Consider the following 13,112-nt stretch of genomic DNA (forward strand, 5'->3'; position numbering starts at 1 on the left):
CTTTGGCTTGGGTAATCTTTTGTCAGCTGATAAAAGATTACCCATATCAAAGTACGCGCTTGCCCTCTCCTTTTGTGCCCGCCATATTTCAAAAAGGCTAATGGAATGCCTACGTTTATGATTGGCGGCACGTTTTACAACTTTGCACATCATGGTTCCTAAAATCACGTCTTAAATCCTTTGGCAATTGATAACATAATCTGCACATTCTTTGACAAACTAATACTGGCACAGAAATATTATTATATCACAAACACCACAGAACAGAAATCTACAATTCAAAGTAAAGAATACTTCACAAGTTGCATATAATGTCCATATAAGGCAAGATTTTATTACAACTAGAGGTACTATTATTAACAATAATAATATATTTAATGGCAATTCACTTTGACATAATCTATTAAGATAGTTTTCTTCTCTGAAAAAGCACACATATTTTATCACACATTGAAAATAATACAATGTTTTTATAAAGTATACTGCATATTGGCTGTACATAACATCTCAAGGCAAAAACTAGAGTTCAGAGTAGAACTATGTAAAAATATTTATCAACATTTTTCTAACATGAATACTACTCCAGCAAGAATGTTACATATAAACACGATTTCAAAGCCCTGCTAGGCATTGGTGTTCTAGTTCAAATCACCACACAGGATATAAATGTGACAAAATGACAACTTTACACCATATCAATGCTCATTTTTTACCTGTATCAAACAAGTAGTTTGTATATATCATATCGAACAATGAAAGCTGCCACAAGCCTTCCACACCCCAAAACGCACATTTTTCATCTTATTTAGTAGATATTAGTAAAAATTGTTAAACAAAGAACACAAGAACAGACCCAGTTTTTTGGTATGCATAATTCTATGCTCTTGATTTCAACAGTATCCAGACAAGCACCTCCATCATTAAAGCCATAATATACTATATCTGTCAAATTCTAAATGCCATTCTTTGCCGCAAATTATGATATAATACTAGTAACAACTGTCAGAATTTAGAAAGGTATTCTGATAATTTTAAGCTGAAAAATAAGAGGTAAAATGAAAGAAAACCACCATCTTGGCCACTTTACTTTATTCTGTGATTAATTTTCTTTCCAAAAATGTATACTTCTATGTATATTGCATGAAAAATAAAGAAGTTATAGCACTTTTAATTAATGCATTTTCTGAAAGTGCAGCCCCTTATATCTGAATTAAGACATTATTCTAAATTGCACTGTTGTCCTAAAACACACTAAAAGGTGAGAATTTCAAGTCAACCAACAAACCATTGCAAATATGCACACAAAAAATCAGGTTTGAACAAAATTCATTAAAACAGATCATCCATTTTGTCTTTAAGTAGGGTGGTCACATGAAAATTTCAAACCCACCCCTGGAATTACTTTTTCTGTCAGGATTGTTCCTGCTGCAAAATGATTTTAAAAACCTCTTGAATCAACTCAATCAGACAATCCGTTGCGAAGATACATCCTTTTAAAGATTCACAAAATTGGCCATTTTTACCCCATTTTTAGGAAAATCCTGATTTTGTCATAAATTTGCATATTCACGGAGCGATAATTGTGGGAATAAAGCCAAAGAAGGCACAAGATGTATTGTTTTTGTTTATTTAATGTTCATTTATGCAAATGTTAAAAATCCAGGGTCATAATTGCTATATTTGCTTCTTTACAACATTTTTAAAATGGCTGAAATCACAAAAATAACTCTTTTGCCAGGACTTTTAAGGTAAATATATGTGATTTTCACCATTGAGGGCGCTATTATGTGCCAATTTTGACCTTCAAAAGCCTGTATTTCCTAAACTACACAACCAAATTATCTGATTTTTGCACAGGATTTTGCTCTGAGGGTCTAGATTGTAAAACTGAATATAGCATAGTTGTACATCTTTGGGAAAATAGTTTTATTTGATGACAAAAAATTATTTTGTGCGTAACTTTTTTATGTGTGACCGTACAAAAATGCTATATTCACCTTCATTACGAGCAGAATATTTTCTATCTAATTAGGGTTTGCACAGAAGTTACTAGGAGACAAATTATATGGAATTCAAAATGCCCAAAAGTTTTCCAACTGCTGCAGAATCTGTTACATTTTCACCATACATTTGTGTATGTAGGCAGGGGTACACACAATAGCTAGCATTGTGGCCACCCTACTTTAAGCTGAATTTCTACTTGCTCGTTTTGCAATTATGATGGTCACTTTTCAAAGGCGATGGACGAGCACATTTTATATGATTGATTACTCATCATTTTTGCATTTATACTAAAGTGTTGGTGACCATACTCAAGGGTGTTGTACCACCATGCAACATACCATTATAGCATACAATGTGCTATCTTTTAAATGAATTCAGTTTTCAAACCTGAGTTTTTGGCATATTTGTAATCTTTATACATGTCCCAACTCCCAACTTACACTTACTGCCAAATTGTTATTGTTTCTGGAAAAACAGAGCAATTTTTGAATTAATGTTTTTAAAAAGACATCAAATTCACGAAGAACATCACAGTTAAGCAGCCAAGATAGTAAGTTTTTCTTTCATCTACATCACTATTTTGGCTTAATACCTTCCAGATAGTTTTAGTATTATTCATTAATTTATAATATTTGGCAACAAAAAATAACAAATTAAAATTTGCTCAAAATCATGTATATTATGGCTTTAATTACATTATGTAGAAAGTACATGAATATTTTGCTTTTGGAACAGAGGGAAATCCCATGGGGTGCAGCCCTGAGAGATATGCCAAAGTACAAAACACAAAATGTTTAAATTATTCACAATACCCAACATATAATACTGGCTAATATTCATTACCACCACTTTCAAGTCCCTCATTTTATGAAATAACAAGATTAAACTTGCAAAACAAACATTTTAAAACTCAACTTTCAATTTCTTTTACACAAAAATTGAATATGCAAAAATCGGACTTACCACCAGCGACCAATTACAGCAGCCCAAGATCAAGCTATGCACAAAAACTGTATTACATGTCTGTAAATTGTTCTGTTGCATAGAACATTTTGCCGCACATAACCCCTTGACCCATATTATGTCACAACTCATACGCAGAGGTTATTGACTGATAGCCCACACCTGTAACTGTTTGTTTCTTCCAATGCTATAAAATCTTACAAAGCCACTGTGCATGCCTGCATCTGATGTGAAGCGATGCGCCGATGAGGTAGTCACCCTAAGTCATATTATACTAAAATGCAGAAAACCTTTGACGAGCGCGTATTGTAAGGATACATCGCGTCTTTTCTGCGTTGCACGCCCTTGTCTCTGATTGGCTGCTGAGGCGATCAGAGTGGAAATTTATGAATGAACTGTGCGCCGTACGCGTTGTTAGCGCCGAATTTGCAACATCACGGTAGTCGCGCTCGTCAAAGGTTTTCTGCATTTTAGTATAACACACAGTTTCATTGGTGGGGTCAGCAAAACACCTGTGGCTACCAGTCACTGCTAAAGTACTTAGTACCCCCAGGGGGTCTGGGGTTTGAATCCTGATGGAGACAAGCTTCTTTGTGCATCTCTCTTTTCAAACTTGATTAGGCCAATACATACAAAGTCATACACAGAATTTTTCTATATAACTTGCTATTTATGGTCATAAAGTATATTTTCAGTCAAAACTGCAGTGTTTACTCAGAAGCTGTATGTCACAATTTCAGCCCAGTGGAAACTATATTTGACGCACACAAATTTGCAATGTTGCATTGCAATAAGTCAATTTGAGGAATTACTGAGCCAATTTTTTGGGGAAAATGCTTCACTGGTGCATACAATATCCAGAGAGAGTCAATATCACATCGTAATTGGGATCATTTCTTTCTATGCAAAAGTCACAACAATACGAAGGTCATAACAGTAGACATTTTCATAAAATGTTAACATTACTTGATAGCACATGTATGTATGTCCCAAAAGTTACTTTACCATTTTGAATCTTCATACCTCTCGAATCAAATTATGTATATAAACGGGCTAACTTGCAGAATCATAATGGCATCAAACCGCATATTGGGTTACTCATAAGTTTATGTGCAGCTCATGTGCTGTTTTTAAACCAAGGAAATCATTTACAGATTGTCGCATTGAGAATGTTTACTGGTTGTGAGCTTGCCTTTTTCCAGATCTCTTTCATAGCAATGAATTTAATGAATCCTAGAATTCCAAGGTCAAAGCTTATACAGGGGTCAAAGTTTAAACTTGCTCAAATTTTATGATTCCTCTGGTCATAAGCATTCACATGGGCTCCACATGGATCAAGACTGAAAATTGCCTCAGATTTTGCTGAAAATTGTCTCAAATTGTTTTCTTGTAACATTTATCCAAATAGAGAATAGTTTGCATTATATACCTCATATATAGATTCCTGTCATCTGATTGGTTGAAAGTGCAGTCATTGAATTAACTATGCTCGCAAAATGAACTATGGACCGGTCCATGGAAATGAACTATGGACCGGTCACGTCGTCCACGATCAAACTGCGCGCGTTTTTCCCAGCGTAAAATGATATTCCGCACGCGTTAATGTGTTCACGCGTTATAATTTCGCAGGAATCGCAGATTGCAATCTGTATGCCGTTACCCGTTCGCACCGAAACTATCAATTTCTCTTCCCAAAATCGATGCTTTTAACCAAACAGATGACAAGAATCTTAAGATTTGGTATATAAAACAAATATTGACTGCTTTTTATTAGGGCATGGTTAAAATTATAGGCCCGGTGATCTCAAAACCATGACTATGCCCCTCGGCTCCGCCTCGACGCATAGTCAAGGTTTCGAGATCACCTCGGACCTATAAATATAAACATTCCCCTCATAGCAGTCAATATTTGTATATTATGTAGGACATCTGTTACCTACGAAATACACAATATAAGCATAAAATGTATGTAACTAAATTCAATCCTCAAATCATAAGCAAAGAAATACCACAGATATTGTGCCCCAAGATTACCCACTAAAAATTGCTTCATACTTAACACTTGGTTTGTCCCTCAAGGAGAGCAGAATGATAATGTACATCCGAAGTTTGATAATCCAAAATTACATTATTTTGCCTATAGATACATGTATAAGTGTCACGAAAACATGGTGGAGTCTGTAATCTTTGATTCTTTAACTTCATTTAGAAATACATATCTGGTAGAGATTATTAATACAAGTTTTTATCTTATTATAATTTGTTTTGAAAGTAAGAATCTCATTATTTATGGGCAATACCAAATGATGTCACCAACCCATTATTACGCAAAGGCACTAGTATCAAATTTACAATTCCCGTTTTGAATATAGGTGTCTTTTATGAACCCTGTCCATGTGTTATTAGGTCGAGTACATGGGCAACACTGTAAAGTCTCATAGAGGGTATCTCAGATAAGGTACAATTGTACACATTTCTTGTCTCATATGGAGCCACCCTCATAACTCCTGGAACTCATTTGGTTACACAGGCTCTTGTACAGCGACCTCCATATGTGATCAACATTATATTTAACACTATTGTATAAGTTCTTACAATTCAGCTTAAATATGCAAATGCAGAAATATGCAGTTTGTGACCAAGAAGAACTCTCAAAAAGAACTGTGTATACCTGGTACTAATTTTCAGCATTTGGTCATACTTGGCTTTTAGCAGTAGGTATAACTGTACATTATTTATATATAGGCTATATGGAACAATGACAACTTAACATGACATCATATTCAAACTGCCTTACCTTACATAGAGGCCAGTTTCTCTATATATATGACACCAACATAACTTGCTCTAGGTTTTTTTAATTTAGCTTAGCTCATATTTCGTCTAGCTATAAATTGTGGCGAAGGTGTCAATCCTTCTCTATTACTGTTGACACCTACTGGTGTTAAAAAAACCCCAAGGTTATTCAAGGTATGGTAGCATAACCATGCAAGTTTTAATCAGATTTTGCTTAGGCTAACAAAAGTTGCTGTTCCCTTTTGTACTAATTTTTCATTTTAGCCAACGTTTTCATTATTCCTACAAGAAAATTTAACATACTGTACTGTCTGTAGTAAATGACCCAGGGCATGAAATTTTTCCAAAGGGGAATGTTTATTAGAAGCAAATTTTCAGTTAAAAAAAGTTACAAAATAGCCAAGCATCATTCACTTTTAATTTATTTCTGGGTTCAAATCCGATATGGTGGCGCCCACGTATAGCATATTATCGTGGTAAATACTCAACATTACATATATGTAAGTTATCATATTTAGAGAAATACTAACATAATTTTGCAATGACCGAGAAAGAAGTTTAAGTTAGATAGGTTTTGTCCGCATCCAGCACTGATGCCAATGTTAAGCATGGACATTTTTGTATATCCAATTAATTTTTTTACTAAGGAATTACATTTTAAGCATCGTCTCGCCACAAGACTCATCTTTCTAACAAAATTCTAAAAAAAGTTACCAAACATGATGTATGTTACTGCCAAACACTTCCCATGTGTCTTAACATGTTTTATTCACAAATCTAGAGCCGACTTCCTCCATTGAAATGTGCAATTAATGAAAATGAATAAATAATGACACAGTCACCTCCTCTCAGATCAAAAAGTATGAAGAGAGAACAAAGGGATCACAATACCCTTAGACTTTAAACCTCAAAAATAATTCAGTCAGTTCATATGCGGTGCTGTAAAGGCATAATTTTTGAGTCATATTTGAAAGTATTCTCATAACTGACAAACCAGAAGGTGGCTAAGTATGGTAGATCCAATGCAGTACTAAAGTAGAAATTTCAATTGAATGAACACAGCTTTCAACAGCTGTACAAGATCAAACCGCGATTGTATATCGCATATTTCAAATGACAACATGAACGCATGACCTTGGATACAATAATTAAAATACTAAGCAATCACAAGTGCGTTAGCATGGTTGGATTCACTTCTGCGTTATGCACCCACAGTCACACACACTGGCATACATCACAGTGTACTCAAAAAATTGTCATGCAATGTCAGGCTGAGTTCATTCAACTGAAACTTCTATGAGCCGATGCAAATTTTGCTCACCAATTGTGTTATTTCAACAGGTGCTCACCAATTATGATTTTATTGTGAGGACTCTTGCACGTAAGTAGGATTATCATGACCACTTAACAAGGTTATTTGTTGGCATCACTCATATTAGTACAGGAAGGTGGTTTTCAGTGGCGTGTCCAGGGGGGAGCTTTGGGGGCTGAAGCCCCCCGTACTTTGTTAAAAATCATGTAAAATCAGCCGGTTTTTGGGCGATTTTAGCCATTAAGCCCCCACATAACTCTGAAAGCCCATCTGAGCCCCTCGCAGGAATAGATCCTGGACACGCCAGTGGTTTTGGATTGATTTGGCTCACAACTTACGAAATATTTAATCTGGTATACTGGATCTGATCCTTCTGTCTGATACAGCGACACTCCCCTCCCCCCCCAAGTATAAGGAAACGTTGATGATTACTACATTCTGGACCAGCTGCAATTCAAAACTCTGTTACATTATGTATAGTCACAAGATTGCCAGAAACCAGGAGGTAAATAATTCATAGCTGTATGATTACTACCTTCACTCAGGTGTTCTGCACATGTGACCAACCCTGCAATGAATACGCTAGGCATTTCACCCAAGGTTTTACCCACATTCAGCAAAAAAAATAAATTTGAAGCGATAACATAGCATGTTTTGTTAAAGCATTTCAATTTCTTGTATTGTTAGCAAGTACAGAAGGCAGTCTTAACCAAAAGAATTAATAAATTGTAGGATTTTCAGATGCCAATAGCATTTTCTGGATATGACGACCATAATGTTTTCCCAACTGAGAAGTTGGTATTGATCACATAAATAATGCGGACTTATACTTAGCTATACTTGGCTCTCTCATCCCTAGATAATAACCACTTTTAAAGTCTAAGTAATGTCTTGAAGGGCTAAAGCTATCAAATTCTCAACATTCTCAAATGCATATTTACTATTTAATATCACCTCAAAAACAATTAAGGTGAGAATAACAATATAATTGGGACAAAAAAATGTGACATAACTCCCAGTAAATTGGCAGCACCTGACGCACCATACAATCTAGTGGTTAAACTTATGCATGGACTTGTTCAACAAATTTCAGGTAGCACATGATTACTTTTGGTGAAAGCAATCTTTCTGAAAGGTTCAATTTGTGTTCATTGAGATTTTGATCTAAAACTTACGAAAACGATACAAATGCAACAAAAGTAAAAAATTTGGAATTTACATAGTCACATAGACATTAAAATAGAGTACAGTGTATTGGAAGTCAAAATCATCATAATATTAAGCTGGAACATTCAGAAAGTAATTTTATTTAGATATTTAACATAATTTTGTTGTACAGGTGAATTGAAAAGAGGGTACTTAGAACTTGTCACTTACAAAATTCCATGGGGCACTGATTAGGGCAGGAATGCTAATTAGGTCCAATACAGTATATCAGAAATTTCAAACAGTTTTTCATAAGCTGAAATACATGGACAGGGATTACATTTAAGACTAACTCAGTCAGTTAAACTATAGAAGCTACAACATTACTTTACTTGCATCCATATAAATTATAAAAGTTAATTTTGCCAGCATGTACTTGCTCCAGATAATAGGAAATAGACAGGTGTCCCATTAAAGATCAGTTGGTCTTATCAAACAAATTGGCTGAGAAGCAATATTATAACCACCAAATAAACCATATCAGTAACAGTAGGGTTAATCAAATATGTGGTATATACCATACACATATCCATTGCTTATGGGTATAATGGCAACAATATACCATCTCAAAAATGAAAAATGTTGCTTATCGCATCATGAAATTGAGCAATCCATCTTTCAAATGAGAGATGACATACTTAAACATATCACACAAATGTGAATAAACTTTGTAAATCTGAACATTTGTTGTTCATTTACCTGGGGATACTCAAGTTTGGTTTGGGTAGGGATGTGCCTTTGAGAATCTGTATGTTAACCCATGTTTATACCAAGTTTCAAAGAAAATTTGACATTTTTTTATACCCAATCATAACTTTGTTTGAAATTTGGACTCCAGTTTTTTTGGTTTTTCTTTAAGTGAGAACAAAATGACCCATTTTTATACTAAAATTGACCTAGCAAAGGGGCCACTTTTATACCACAGGCTCAAAAATGAGACCCATGTGCGATACATCCCTGTGGCAATTTGCAATGAGTACACCACCCCCCTGTCTTGTTCTAACCACATGCTTATATGATGAATTACATTGTTACAGAGCTGAGAGATATATGAATTGGCCTGTCTGGTCCTCTAAAACACTAAAGCACATGATAGTGTTCTATCACAATTAATTATGTGATGGTTCAATACTGTAAATGGTCAAGAGGTACAATACCAAATATAATGATTAGAATATTTGATGTGATGTCACCTAAGTGACCTAACCAGATCAAAGATGGCAATGTTACATGAGATTCAGGCAAAATGGGAAGCACAGACATTTTGAATTAGTAATATACAGGGAAATTGGTCTGACCAAAGCTGACAACCTATGGATGTAACCTGAGCATTGAGATTTAAGCAAAAAGGCAGGGAAGCACAGACAATTTGAATTAGAAATACACTGTATACAGGAAAATTGGTATGATTTAACTGAACAACTTGATGAAGATTTGTCAAAATTGCCACCTTTGACCTGGTTGGATCAGAACCTTCCACACATGTTGATGAATGGGCTTTTCCAGAAATTAATTGCATCCCCTTAAAGATTCTAAACAATTTTAGCCTGTGTTCTCCATGGGAATTCCCAAGAAAAATCACCAATAAGCAGTGGGGATTTCCCAAAATGTATCATGTTCATTCAAATGCAAAAAAATCTTTAAGAAATGTTGCCTTTTATCTGAGAAACCCAATTTTCCAATGGAATTCCCATTTTTCCCAATGAAATTCTGGTCTGGGAATTAAGTAAAAAATTACATGTTTTTGTTTGTTTGTTTTTTGTTTTTTTTAAGGGATGCAGTTGATTTCTGGAACAGCCCAATACATTATATTAATTAAGGTGGATGCAGCATATTAGAAATCCTAGAATTTAATAACCTAATATATGTTTTTTATCCCATACATGTACATGTTGATTACAAATCTGAAATAACAGTGCTGTTATGGATCCAAGTTTTGAGCAAAATCAATTCCAACTATATATTTCCAAATATTACTACCATTACTACTGTTATTGGTTATGAAGGGGCTGTGCAGCTATGTCTTTCACCCCTGCTCTTACCCCACAAAATTACACGACCCAGTGGAGACAAAATCATGCTGCATCCACCTTAAAAAAGAATTCACAAACTTCACTTACAAAAAAAATCTAATAAACATAGTTTTATACTATTCCATTTAATATCCATACATCCCTATGGAAGACATGACCTTAATTACCACACAGGGAGTGTGAATTTCAAATAGGGTTACCTGAATGTGTGACTCCATTTGAAATCTACACTCCCTGTGTGGGAGATTAAGGTCATGTCTTCCATATGGGGTGTATGGATTTCAACTGGAATAGCCCATTCTGAATTGGACATTCATCCAATGAATCCTATCTAATACAACCAAAATGACTGTACCATTAATCACCCATACATAATGACAAAATGAAAACCAAAGATACATCAACTGCAAAATATAGCACACTCCAAAGGTAGCAGAGTTTTTTGTTGTCAAAATAGAGAAATGTCACACATTACACTCAATGAAGTGTTTTATTGGATACCCCATGCTTCCAAATACCTGAGAAACCTAATGTTAAATTTCTACAGTGCTTTAGCCATGGAAGAAAGAGAGACCACAGTCAATCATATCTCAAATAATTAAGTCAGGGCAATCATTCTGAATTTCCACCGTTGGCATCAGCCTCTTTGAGCCAATTTTAATCTCTCCGCCTTCCCCCATATGACTGTATTTTCAAATTCTGGATATGCCCTTGTTCAATGCAAGTGTTTCCTTTCTTTTATTTATTTGATCAAAGATACAAAAATATGCACACACACAAACATTTGTCAGGTAGCATACATGAAAGTTCATAAGTCAATTAACTATTTAAAGGTGCGAAAATTTGGAAAAATACATTCTAAACTTGGCTCTTAAAATGCTAGGTGTCCTGACTTCGCAAGGGACGATTCATTAATTAGCAATTAAAAAGCAGCTTTAAGTATTTGCCACTGAATGCGGGAGACCATTATAATACTGCTAGTCATGATTAGTTAACATCCATTCTCTCCCAGGTGAATTCTGTCCATCAAATATGTTGCACTCCAATTGGCATGCAGGCAGTGCCATTTCATGATCATACTATGCTAGATTTACAAAGCTTTTGCAATGCCCATTTTGCTCTTGGACACAACATTTTGTTTGATTTCCCATAACATATGAACTTGACTAATGAAAACCTCCTCCCCTTTCAAATTCCTTGGAGCCTCCTCCCTTTCGCATTCCTTGGAGACACTCTATATATTTCAAACATTTCTTATATAATAATAATGCTCTTGATATTTTAAACAAGGTTGTCAACTGTAAATATAGTAAACTAAATTGCATTTCAAATTCCCAATTTTAAAAATAGCGTATATTTCTGGACAAAAATATTATACATGTTCTAAACATTCTACACTGCTGTTCATGTACCGATTCAATAATAATATATAATAAATCTACTTATCAACATAAAGCACATAATCATTATCTACCAACTTTGTATTCAACATCGAAGACTACAAGTTTCTGAACAAAATTGCAAGCACCGGGCTATTCCATTTAAAATCCAGACTCCCCCATATGGAAAAAATTACCTTAATCTTCCACAAAGTTGGTTTTTAGATTTCAAATGGAGTCACCCATTCAGGCAACCCCATTTAAAATCCACACTCCCTGTGTGGCAGATTATGGTCATGTCTTCCACAGGGGGTGTATGCAATTCAAGCAGAATAGCCCATATGCAGATCAACCATCACTGAATTTAGACAAGATAAACCAGACACTTGCAATAGAGACTACAGACCACTTCATGCTATGTACGTCATTAGCTGCTGTAATTTGATATTAATCAATGTAGGAAAACAAGTGGGAAAAATTAAAAAAAAGCACAATCTCAATTTACTGAAAATGTATGCAGAATTGTTTTAAACCTAGAATTTATACCAAACAATATTAACTGAAAATTTTCCACATATATCCTTCAACAACACAATACATTAATTGTAAATTATTTTGATGCACAGTGACACAACATCCCTTGTCAAGATTTCCTGCATTGGGCTATTCTGTTTAAAATCCACATTACCCCTGTGGAAGATTTAGTTGAAGTCTTCCACAGAGGGAGTATGAGTTTTGATAAGAATAGATAATTGGGTAACTTCCATTTGAAATACTCACTCCAGTTGTGGAAGATATAAGTAAAGCCATAACACAGGGGGAGTATGGGTTTCAAAATGATTAACACTAACCAATTACATTTAAAAAACATACTCCCTCTGTGGTAGATATTTCCAAAATCTTCCACAGGGGTAGTGTGAATTTTAAATGGAATAGCCCATTTGAGACATTGTGAACTACCACGATAACAACTCTACTTTTAGACTTCAGTCTGCTACTCAATAATTAGCCTTTATTTTGGGATGTTTTTGGAAAAAAGTACAACTAGACTAAGCTGTGGTCTAACCCACGAACACAGCCGTGTTGTTACCCCTAATGACCTTTGACCCCAAAATATATGAAAGCGGCCATAGACATTGGCTAATGTCAATGCATGGGTGCATGTGGCACCACTTTGCTATGTTACTTGTGACAGAAGGGGCATTTTGAAGGTTTTTCGTCTCAGACCGGAAGTGACCCCTTAATGACATTTGACCCCAAATAAAAAAATACCACATATGAATTGGGTACCCACAATTCATGTGTGAACATACTACGATACTGTCCTATGTTTTTCTTAGCAAATACAAATTTTTGACGGTTTTTCGTTTTATACCGGAAGTGACCCCTTAATGACCTTTGACCCCAAATCTGTGAGGA

The 13,112-nt window shown here is 35.0% G+C and overlaps 1 long non-coding RNA gene across 1 annotated transcript; it reads right to left on the reverse strand.

Annotated features, from left to right (window-relative positions):
• Window positions 1-307: 307 nt before the first annotated feature.
• Window positions 308-4,389, reverse strand: LOC140150553 (uncharacterized). The gene is made up of 2 exons (XR_011858811.1): window positions 3,448-4,389; window positions 308-3,241 (listed from the first exon to the last, which is right to left on the reverse strand). It is a non-coding gene; the product is annotated as an uncharacterized lncRNA (long non-coding RNA).
• Window positions 4,390-13,112: the final 8,723 nt, after the last annotated feature.

The sequence above is a fragment of the Amphiura filiformis genome, chromosome 4 (assembly GCF_039555335.1).
Source record: "Amphiura filiformis chromosome 4, Afil_fr2py, whole genome shotgun sequence".
NCBI lineage: Eukaryota > Metazoa > Echinodermata > Ophiuroidea > Amphilepidida > Amphiuridae > Amphiura > Amphiura filiformis.